At 44.6% G+C, this 11,417-nt stretch overlaps 2 non-coding genes across 2 annotated transcripts; both read right to left on the reverse strand.

Moving 5' to 3' along the window:
* Positions 1 to 6,617: 6,617 nt before the first annotated feature.
* On the reverse strand, positions 6,618 to 6,700 carry trnal-uaa (transfer RNA leucine (anticodon UAA)). The gene has a single exon. It is a non-coding gene; the product is annotated as a tRNA-Leu (tRNA).
* Positions 6,701 to 7,200: 500 nt separating this feature from the next.
* On the reverse strand, positions 7,201 to 7,284 carry trnat-agu (transfer RNA threonine (anticodon AGU)). The gene has a single exon. It is a non-coding gene; the product is annotated as a tRNA-Thr (tRNA).
* Between the last annotated feature and the right edge of the window lie 4,133 nt (positions 7,285 to 11,417).

An 11,417-nucleotide genomic window follows, 5' to 3' on the forward strand; every position in this document is an offset into this window, starting at 1 on the left:
ACAACGGCCTATGTTTTGGATGTCTCTCTCAGGGGCACCTGAGTAGAAACTGTAAGCAAAGAACAACATGCAGAGAGTGCACTCGGAAACATCCCAGTCTGCTGCATATCCATAAAGAAGAACAAGTCTCTAAGAAGAGTGAAGAAAACAATACCGACGAGAAGGTTGTTTCAAGTGCTCTGGTGTCGCTAGAACCAGAGACTTGTGGACTCACTGGGGCCGGTGACAGTGACTGTATTCTTGCCATCGTACCAGTAAGGATCAAGTCTAAGAGGAGTGAGAAGGTTGTGGAGACTTACGCCTTCATGGATCCAGGTAGTTCAGCAACGTTCTGCACAGAATCACTCATGCGACAGCTGAACGTTAGAGGCAGAAGAACAGAAATCCTATTACGCACCATGGGTCATGAGAAGTCAATGCAAAGTTATATCCTGTCAGACCTAGAAGTGTGTGGACTTGAAGAGAAGGACTTCATAGACCTGCCTAATGTTTTCACACAGAGGGAGATTCCTGTTAGAATAGGGAACCTAGCCCTGCAGAAGGATGTGGATAGATGGCCCTACCTAGAAAAGGTGCGTCTCCCATACATTGAAGCAGAAATTGGCCTATTAATTGGAACCAATGCCTACAAAACTATGGAGCCATGGCAGGTGATAAACAGCAAGGACGACGGACCCTACGCCGTCAGGACAGCCCTTGGATGGGTAATCAATGGACCGGTAAGGAGAGATGATGGCCACAAGTCGAACAAGGAGGAACGACAAAACGTCACAGTTAATCGCATCTCTATCGCAAGCATTGAAGAGCTGTTGATACAGCAGTTCAACGCAGACTTCTCAGAACGCAGCTGTGAGGAAAAGACAGAGATGTCACAAGAAGACCATCAGTTCATGGGTTCGATGACAAGGTCTACACAGTTCATTGATGGCCACTATCACATTGGTTTGCCACTGAGAAGACAGACCGCGAAGATGCCGAACAATCGCTGCATAGCAGAGCAACGCACCATCAGTCTAAAGAGAAAGCTGAACAAGAACCCCGACTTTCACGAAGACTACAAAGACTTCATGAGAAACATCATAGCGAAAGGCTATGCTGTAAAACTGCCCGAAGAACAGTTGAACAGAGACGATGGAAGGGTCTGGTACACTCCTCATCACGGGGTGTATCACCCAAAGAAGAAAAAGATCCGTGTAGTGTTTGACTGCGCCGCCTCATTCAGAGGAACTTCATTGAATGACCAGCTGCTTCAAGGTCCTGATCTTACTAATACCCTCATTGGCGTCTTGACTAGGTTTAGACAAGAGCTCGTTGCCATGATGGCAGACATAGAATCAATGTTCTACCAAGTCAGAATCCCTGACGAAGATGCTGATCTTCTGCGTTTCCTTTGGTGGCCAGATGGCGACGTTCGTGAAGCGATGGTGGAATGTAGAATGGCCGTACACCTGTTTGGAGCCACATCATCTCCCAGCTGTGCAAGCTACGCTCTCAGAAAAACTGCAGAAGATGGCAAGGGCAAAGCACCATCCGAGGCTGTGGAGACAATCTTCAGAAACTTTTATGTCGATGACTGTCTGAAGTCCGTGTCAACAGAAGACGATGCCATCGCACTGTCAAGAGACCTTAGAACTCTGTGTTCGAATGGAGGATTCCATCTGACTAAGTGGATAAGCAACAGCAGAGCAGTTCTAGCTTCTATCCCAGAAAAGGAAAGAGCCACTGAAGTCAAAGATCTGGACCTGAGCCACGATGTCCTTCCTATTGAGAGAGCTCTTGGTGTACAATGGTGCATCGAGTCAGACACGTTCAACTTCAGGATAATGGTGAACGAAAGACCATCCACAAGACGAGGGATTCTCTCCATGGTCAGTTCCATCTACGACCCTCTCGGATTCCTGGCACCACTCATTCTGCCGGTGAAGCTGATGCTACGAGAGCTGTGTAGAGACAAGAGAGGATGGGATGAAGATATCCCAGAAGGTCAAGCTCAGAGATGGCACAGATGGCCGACAGATTTGCAACAACTTTCTAGTTTCAACGTCAGTAGATGCATCAAGCCCGCGAGTTTTGGAGTTACAAAGACGGCTCAACTACATCATTTCTCAGATGCCAGTGAGGACGGCTATGGCACGGCTACCTACCTCTTGCTGACAAATCAACAGGGCCAGAAACATTGTGCCTTCCTCATGGGAAAATCCAGGGTGGCTCCACTGAAGCAGGTCACCATCCCGAGACTGGAATTGATGGCAGCGGTTGTTGCAGTTAAAGTTGACCAGGTGATGCGTAAAGAGTTACAGCTCCCATTAGAAGAATCTGTCTTCCGGACGGATAGCACGACGGTGCTGAAGTATATAGAGAATGAGAAGATACGCTTCAAGACCTTCGTAGCAAACAGAATCTCATCCATTTGAGAAGCGACACAACCATCTCAATGGAGGTATGTAAACATCTCATTAAACCCAGCAGATCAAGCCTCACGGGGATTGAAGGCTGAAAACTTCATGAGGAGTGAAACTTGGATACAAGGCCCAAGTTATCTGCTGGAAACAGAGAGATCATGGCCAGAAAGACCAGATATGCCAAGTCAGATTACTGAAGACGACGTCGAAGTCAAGAGATCAGTCACAGTAAATTTCATAACTACGAAAGAGAACTTTGACACAGTGAACAAGCTTGTTAACCATTTCTCAGGATGGCACCAGTTGAGGAAAGCAGTTGCATGGTTTCTAAGGTTGAAAGAGTTGCTGCTACACCTGAGCGGTAAGAGAAAAGAGTACCGAGCCACTATCAGTCAGTCTGAAAGTAACCCTGATAAGCAGAGAATGCTTCTACAGCAGTATATGCATCAGCACAAGACCACATTGAGCAAGAATTCATTGACCGTGGAGGATTTGGCCAAGGCTGAGAAGGAGATAGTTTGCTTCAGTCAAAGACAAAGATACCCAGAAGAAACCGAAGCTCTACAGCAAAATACTCCAATCAAGAAAGGTAGTCATATCTACAAGCTGGACCCTACACTGCAAGATGGAGTACTGAGGGTGGGAGGGAGACTAAACAAATCTGCTATGCCAGAGGAGGCCAAGCATCCTGCTATCCTTTCTAAGGACCTCCGGGTTGCTACTCTCATTCTTCAGCATATACACCAGAGTATTGGACACAGTGGGAGGAATCACGTGCTTGCGAAGCTAAGACAAAGATACTGGATTCCAGGAGCTAATTCCGTAATAAGAAAAATACTCTCTGAATGTATTGTTTGCAGACGGTTACACGCTAGAGCTGGGGAGCAGAAAATGGCAGACCTGCCTGAAGACCGTTTGTTACCAGACAAGCCCCCATTTATAAACGTAGGGGTGGACTATTTCGGACCTTTCGAGGTAAAGCGAGGACGGAGCCTTGTCAAGAGATATGGTGTGCTTTTCACTTGTTTGACCATCAGAGCAGTTCATATTGAGGTGGCACACACGCTTGACACTGATTCCTGTATTAACGCCTTGAGGCGCTTTGTCTGTAGAAGAGGACAGGTGTCCATTATGCGTTCTGATAATGGCACTAATTTCGTCGGAGCGGAGAGAGAACTACGGGAAGCTATTGAAGGTTGGAATCAGCTTAAAATACAGGAAGCCATGATGCAAACAGGGAATAAGTGGATCTTCAATCCTCCGGCTGCATCCCATCACGGAGGTGTCTGGGAAAGACAGATACGCACCGTAAGAAAACTACTCAGTTCTGTACTGAAGCAGCAAGCGCTGGACGACGAGGGACTCCAAACCGTTCTGTGCGAGGTCGAAGCCATCATTAATGACCGACCGATAACTAAGACATCAGATGACACCAATGACCTCGAAGCCCTGACTCCGAACCACCTGTTGTTGTTGAAAACACAGCCAGCCATGCCCCCGGGAGTCTTCAAAAAGGAAGATCTGTATGCCCGTCGGAAGTGGAGGCAAGTTCAGTATATGTCAGACCTCTTCTGGACCAGATGGACAAGAGAATACTTATCTCTGCTACAGGAGCGTCAAAAATGGTCCAAAATAAAGAGGAACTTCATCGTCGGAGACATTGTCTTAATTGTGGATGATTCAGCCCCTAGAAATTATTGGTTGATGGGAAAAATAATTAAGACCATGCCAGACTCCAGAGGCGTCGTTCGTCACGTCTGTTTGCAAACCAAGACCAGTACCCTGGAGAGACCGATCACAAAGCTCTGCCTGCTACAAGAAGCAGCGTGAAAAGCTCCTGAACGAAAGAAAAAAGTGGACACTTGTATTGTAAATATGTTGAACTCATTAGTTTATGACTCTTAATGTTTGAGTAATTGATATGCTTCATGTGCCTAGTCAATTAGGGGCCAGAATGTAAGAGCCATAAAGGCTTAAGAAAATACTTTAAAATAGTGGCTAAATGGCATAATACAGTTAATTTACCTGAACGACTTATTGTATTAAGAAACCCCCTATTTTCTTGCTCCAGTAGTATAGTCCGACACCCCCTTCATTCTTGCCACAATGGAACAGTCCCTAAGCCACACATGGGTGCAGCCATCTTACAGTTTTAAACTGCACGTGGTGAAAGAGGCAGAAGCTGTGAGGTTTGGAGCAGTACAGTTTTTGACCGTGTTCGTTTATACGTGTTTGCTTTGTAATTCTGTTTGTTAAGTGTTATAGTAAACCGTTTAAAAGACAAAGCTACGTTTGGGAACGTTTTATTTCAACACGCGTCTACTCGTTGTTAAAGGCCCCACAGCTCAGTGGCCTGCCTGTTTGGAAACTAAGAAGCGCCACTACAAAAGCAGTTAATAAAGCAGATGCGATCCTGGGCTTTACAAATGGAGGCACAGAGTACACAAGCCAGGAAGTTATGCCAAACCTAAATAAACCACTGGTTCGACCCCAGCTGGAGTATTTTCTCCAATTCTGGAGAACCACACTTCAGGAAGGAGGTGAAGGCTGAGGAAAGTATCCCCGCTTGTTACCCGAGTGACCGGCAGACACACACAGACAGAAGCAGAAAGGCCACACATGTACACAGACAGACACACACATCAACACAGACACACACATCGAGTGACTTAGACATCGAGAGAGACAGACAGAGAGAAACACGGTCGCTAATTTGTCTGATATTTGTTCTATTTCTGACCGTAAATTTCGTGAACACTTGCAGATTAATGAAAACGAGAAAAATCTCAAAGTGGCGGATTTAATTCCAGCTAACTCAGGATTAGTTGTCCATGGATTTGATTACATTTTGAAATGAATTATGCTGGAACCACAGTCGGCAGGATTCAAGCCTGAGCAGGCCAACCTCATTGACTATCTAGTCCATCGCCTTAACCACTCGGCCACGACTACTGGGCTTGTGAAACTTTAAATGTTGCTCAGATAAAAACGCAATCATCCATCGCTCTGGAGCAAAACAGCACTCAGTCCCTGAACAGTCTCCGCTCAAGAACATTCTCAAAGAGACAATCTCCCCTCGCATTGTTTCACGCTTCCATGTTCCTCCCTCGCTATTTAACACGAACCAATTTAATTACTATTTCACATCTTAAAGACGCATTTCGCCCCATCGCAGAACCCCGCTCACCAGGTGGGGATACTCCACTAAACTGACCAAAGTCACTGCTGGGCGTTCACTGCAGAAGCGCAGAGCAAGAATGGCGCTGTGAACAGACCTGGGCTCAATCACCAGACCCAGAGGGAGGAGTGAGCAAGGAGAGGGAAACAAACAGCGAGAGACAGAGAGAGAGAGAGACAGACAGTCCGTAACCCTGTTAATCTCTTTCTCTCTGTCACTCTCTCCCTCCTCAGCACCCCACACAAAAGGGAGAGGGAAACAGAGAGAGAGAGAGAGCTCTATACTAACGAGGAACTGGTGCAGGAAGTTGTTATACAGTTTTTTGTATGCCAGTAAATCTTTCAAAATTATTTTAGCTGATTTTTTTCTGTTCTACTTTTCCAAGCAGGATTTTAAGTGGTTGCCCAAAGGTTAAAAATTTGTTCTCTCCATCGGGGAATTGAACCCCGGTGATAGACTCAGCACTATACTAACGAAGAACTGACACGTGCACAGTCTGTCAGAGCAAGGATCGAGCTGTTAACAGAACTGGACAAATGAGAAAGGCAGTGAGCGACAGAGCGACAGAGAGAGAGCGACAGAGAGAGAGAGACAGACAGAGAGAGAGACAGGGACAAAGAGAGAGACAAAGAGAGACAGAGAGAGAGAGAATGTGAGAAAGACAGAGCCAGAGACAGAGTGAGACAAACAGAGAAGCAGACAAGTAGAGAGACAAAAAATGAGGTGTATGACAAATGTGCAACAGAGAGACTGAAAGAGACAGAGAGAGTGAGAGAATGAGAGGGACACAGCTAGTGAGACAGAGAGAGGTGGAGACTGAAAGATGTAAAACATTCCTTCTCTTTGTTAGTTGAGAGGGACAGAGAGAGTGAGAGAATAATGCAGATTCAGCAGATGCCAAAATAGCACTTTAAGAATTACATTTGAGATCTTTCTTTCCATATCTATAAACATCTCATTGTTTGTCAGAGAATCAGCTGATGACAAACGAGTGTCACTGAGCAGGTTGAAAGGAAATGGATCTTAAATTAAAGAGTTACCAGGAGTGGGGTTCGAACCCACGCAGGTATAAACCCATTGGATTTTAAGTCCAACGCCTTAACCACTCGGCCATCCTGGTGCTGGTTTGGTTTGCGGACTGTCTCTGTGAGAATCGGGCCTTCAAACCCCACCTTGCCACAGAGTTGAGCAGAGCAGAGAGACACACAGACCGACACAGAGAGACACACAGAGACACACAGACCTACACAGAGAGACACACAGACACACAAAGACACACACACACACACACAGCGAGACAAACAGACCGACACAGAGACACACAGACACAGAGAGACACACAGACACAGACAGACACACAGACACAGAGATTGTACAGAGAAGATTTACAAGGATGATACCAGAAATGCGAGGATATACATAATCAGGAAAGGATGGACCCCTGCCAAATTAGATTAAACCCTGATTTGTCTGATTATTGTTCTATTTCCGAACTTACATTTCGTGCATACTTGCACAATGAAAAATTGAAAAACTTCGAGGTGTTGTATTTAATTCCGCCCACCTCAGGATTAGTTCCCCAGGGATTTGGTGATATTAAGAGACGAAAAATGCTGGAACCGTGGTCGGCAGGATTCGAACATGCGCGGGTAGAACCCCAATGGATTTACTAGTCCATCGCCTTAACCACTCGGCCACGACTACTGGGTTTGTGAGACTTTAAATGTTGCTCAGATAAAATCGCAATCATCCATCACTCTGGAGCAAAACAGCACTCAGTCCCTGAACAGTCTCGTGTCATGAAATTTCAAGAGACAATCTCCTCTCGCATTTATTCACTCTTCTGGTTATCACTGTAGCTTTTTAACATAAAGCTACACCAGCAAATATAAATACAGTTTGACATCTTAAAAATGCTTCCACTCCATCGTGGAATTGAAAGCCGACCTCGGGAGTAGCAGTTGCGAATAGTTCACTATATCTGACGAGGAACTGATGGATGGCGTTACTGTGCAGAATCGCAGAGCAAGAATGGCGCTGTGAACAGACCTGGGCTCATTCACCAGCCCCAGAGGAAGGAGTGTGCAACAAGGGAAGGACAGAGAGAGAGAGAGACAGAGAGAGATGTTGGAAAACTGTACTTTTTGTTATGTAAGCTTTGGCAATATGGTTCCCTGTAAACTTTCATGCCAATAAAGCATTTGAATTGAATTGAATTGAATTGAGAGAGAGAGAGAGACAAAAAAGGAGGCGTATGACAAATGTGTAACAGAGAGAGACAGAAAGAGAGTGAGAGAATGAGAGGGAGACAGAGTGACAGACAGTGAGACAGAGGTGGAGACTGAAAAATATAAAAACATTTTGCAATTACTTCTCTTTGTTAGTTGAGAGTGAGCGAAAATGCAGATTCAGCAGATGCCAAAATAGCACTTTAAGAATTAAATATCAATATGAAATATTTCTTTCCGTGTCTGTAAAAATCTCGTTGTTTGCTTGATGGAGGTTCAGCAGATGACAAACGAGTGTCACTGAGCAGGATGAAAGGAAATGGGTCTATAAATTAAAGAATTACCTAGACTGGGAGTTTGAACCAATGTGGGTATAAACTCATTGGATCTTAAATCCAGCATCGTAACCACTCAGCCACTCTGGTGCTGTCAGCGTGCGTGGATTGTTTCTGTGAGAATCGGGGCTTCAAGCCCCACCCTGTCACAGAGTTGAGCAGAGCAGAGATTTCCTCGGTGGCAGGACAGGTTAACAAAGCAGTTAATGAAGCAGATGGGATTCTGGGCTTTATAAATAGAGGTACAGAGTACACAAACCAGGAAGTTATGCTAAACCTAAATAACACACTAGTTCAGCCCCAACTGGAGTGTTGTGTCCAATTCTGGGGAACCACACTTTAGGAAGGAGGTGAAGGCTGAAGAAAGTATGCCCGCTTGTTACCCAAGTGACCGGTAGACACACACAGACAGAAACAGAAAGGCCACACATGTACACAGACAGACACACACATAGAGTGACTTAGGCATCGAGAAAGAGAAACACTGTCGTTAATTTGCATGCTCTTTGTTCAATTTTCGACCGTATGTTTGGTGAATACTCGCAGATCAATGCAATTGTGTAAAATCTCGAGGTTTTGGATTTAATTCCTCCGAACTGAGGATTGGTTGTCCAGGATTTGGTTACATTTTGAAATGAAATATGCAGGAACCGCAGTCGGCAGGATTGGAATCTACGCGGGGAAACCCCAATGGATTTCTGGTCCATCGCCTTAACCACTCGGCCACGGCTACTAGGTCTGTGAGACTTTAAATGTTGCTCAGATAAAATCGCAATCATCCATCGCTCGGGAGCAAAACAGCACTCAGTCCCTGAACAGTCTACTCTCAAGAACATTCTCAGAGACAATCTCTTCTCGCATTATTTAATTTTTCTCTGTAGCTTTATAACACGAAGCTACAGCAAGACATATAATTGAAAAGGCCGCTGCTCCGACGGAGAATCGATTCCCGACTCAGCGTGTAGATAGGCGCGGATGCTCACCACTGCACTAACGAAGGACATTGCAGTGCATTCACTGCAGAAGCTCAGAGCAAGAATCGCGCTGTCGACAGCCCGGCGGGCGGGACAATTATTCACATCTCAAATTTAACACCTTTGTGCAGCTCCTTAAAATCCTCCTTGGAAAAATAGAACAGAGAAAATCAATGTCATCAGCCTTCATTTTTATCAATGTCTCACTCTCTCTCTCTCTCTCTGTCTCTGTCTGTCTTTCTCTCTGTCTCTCTGTCAGTGTCAGTCTCTTTCTCTCTCTCTCTCTCTCTCTCACTGTTTCTCTCTCTCTCTCTCTGTTCAGTTCAGTTCAGTTCAAATGCTTTATTGGCATGAAAGTTTACAGAGAACCATATTGCCAAAGCTTACATAGCAAAAAGGTACAGTTTTCCAACATTCTGTAGGTGTCAATCGATTTGACATTTGTTGGGTATATACAATATTACTTTTAAACAATATTAATTTTAAACAGTCTTTCTACTTCATTTGGTACGTTCAATATTAATTTTAAACAGTCTTACTTTTAAACAGTCCTCAGGTTGTGACATGTTGTTACATTTTTGGTCCCAAGGTATGGTCTGTCTCCTTCTCCTAGGACTAATCTCAATTTTGAGAGATCATCCAATTCCTTGAAATCTGGGGTTGTTTGGCTTAGCTTGTTGAATAATATGTTTCTTGATGTGTTGAATTTTTCGCATTTTAGGAGGAAATGCATTTCTGTTTCAACCTCGCCAGCCAGACATTGATCGCATATTCTATTCTCTCTAGGCTGCCAGGATTTCTTGTATCTGCCTTTTTCAATTTCCAGTTGGTGGTCGCTAAGTCTGTACCTGGTGAGGGTCTGTCTCTGTTTTGTGTCTCTGATGGTCGTGAGGTAGTCTGCCAGTTTATATTCTCTTTTTAGGGCCCGGTAACATTCTAATCTGCTTTGGCTTTCGGTTATTTTGTTCCAATGTTCCATGTAGGTTTCTTTGCATTTTTTAATTATTTGGTTCACTCGGATTGGTGTTTGGATGGCTGTGTTGGTCTGGGGCTGGTCAGGGTCCGGCTGAGTACTAAGTTTCAGTAGCAGCTGACTCAGGGGACTTTTTTCTGGGTTTAGCTCTTGGGTCTGAAAGGCTTTGAAATGAAGGGTGTCTGGGGAGCTAGATTTGAGGTGATTTAGGAAGTTTAGTGCTCGTTTTTGGATGTTTATTATCAGTGGGTATCTGCCTAGTTCGGCTCTGCATGCATTTGTTGGCGTTTTTCTTTGGGTGCGGAGGATGCTTCGGCAGAATTCTGCATGTAGGTCTTCTATTGTGTGTTTTTCCCATTTAGTGTAGCTTTGGTGATTTAGCGGGCCCCATACTTCACTACCGTACAGTGCAATGGGCAGGATTATGCTGTCAAATATTTTGAGCCAGATTTTGATTGGGATTTGGATGTTGTAGAATTTTCTTTTTATTGCATATAGGGCTCTTCGTGCTTTTTCTTTTAGTGCATTCACTGCTATGCTGAAGCTCCCTGATGCTGTAATAGTTAGACCAAGGTAGGTGTAGCTCATAGTGTGTCCTATAGTGTTATCACTGAGGGTAAACTGGTATTTGTTTTCCTGACATCTGGGCCTTTTTTGAAAAATCATGATGTTGGTTTTCTTTAGATTTACTGTTAGAGCCCAATTTTGGCAGTATTTGTCGAGTAGGTCTAGTTGTTGCTGTAATCCCTGTTCTGTGGGAGACAGCAGAACCAGGTCGTCCGCATAGAACAGGGATTTCACTTCTCCATCCAGGAGACGGAGACCTGGTGACTCGCTTTGCTCCAGCATGTCTGCTAATTCATTTATGTATATGTTGAACAGGGTTGGGCTCAAATTGCAGCCCTGCCGGACGCCTCTTCTCTGGGTGAAGAAATCGGTGCGTTTGTCTCCAATTTTGACCCCGCATTTGTTTTTCAGATACATTGATTTAATAAGGTCATAGACTTTGCCCCCTATTCCACACTGAAGAAGTTTATAATAGAGCCCTTCGTGCCATATAGAGTCAAAGGCTTTCTTGAAGTCGATGAAACAGGCGAATATTTTCCCATTTTTTGTTTGGTGTATATGTTTTTCAATGAGGTTGTGAAGGGTATAGATATGGTCGGCGGTGCGGTGTTTTGGAAGAAAGCCTATTTGGTTTTTTCTGAGGATATTATGTTTGTTAAGAAAATCAAGTAATCTACTATTTAGAATACTGCAGAATAACTTCCCTAGACAACTGTTGACACAGATGCCGCGGTAGTTATTTGGGTCTGATTTGTTTCCA

The sequence above is a fragment of the Somniosus microcephalus genome, chromosome 4 (genome assembly GCF_052327205.1).
Source record: "Somniosus microcephalus isolate GS21.2 chromosome 4, FLI_Smic_1.0, whole genome shotgun sequence".
Taxonomy (NCBI): Eukaryota; Metazoa; Chordata; class Chondrichthyes; order Squaliformes; family Somniosidae; genus Somniosus; species Somniosus microcephalus.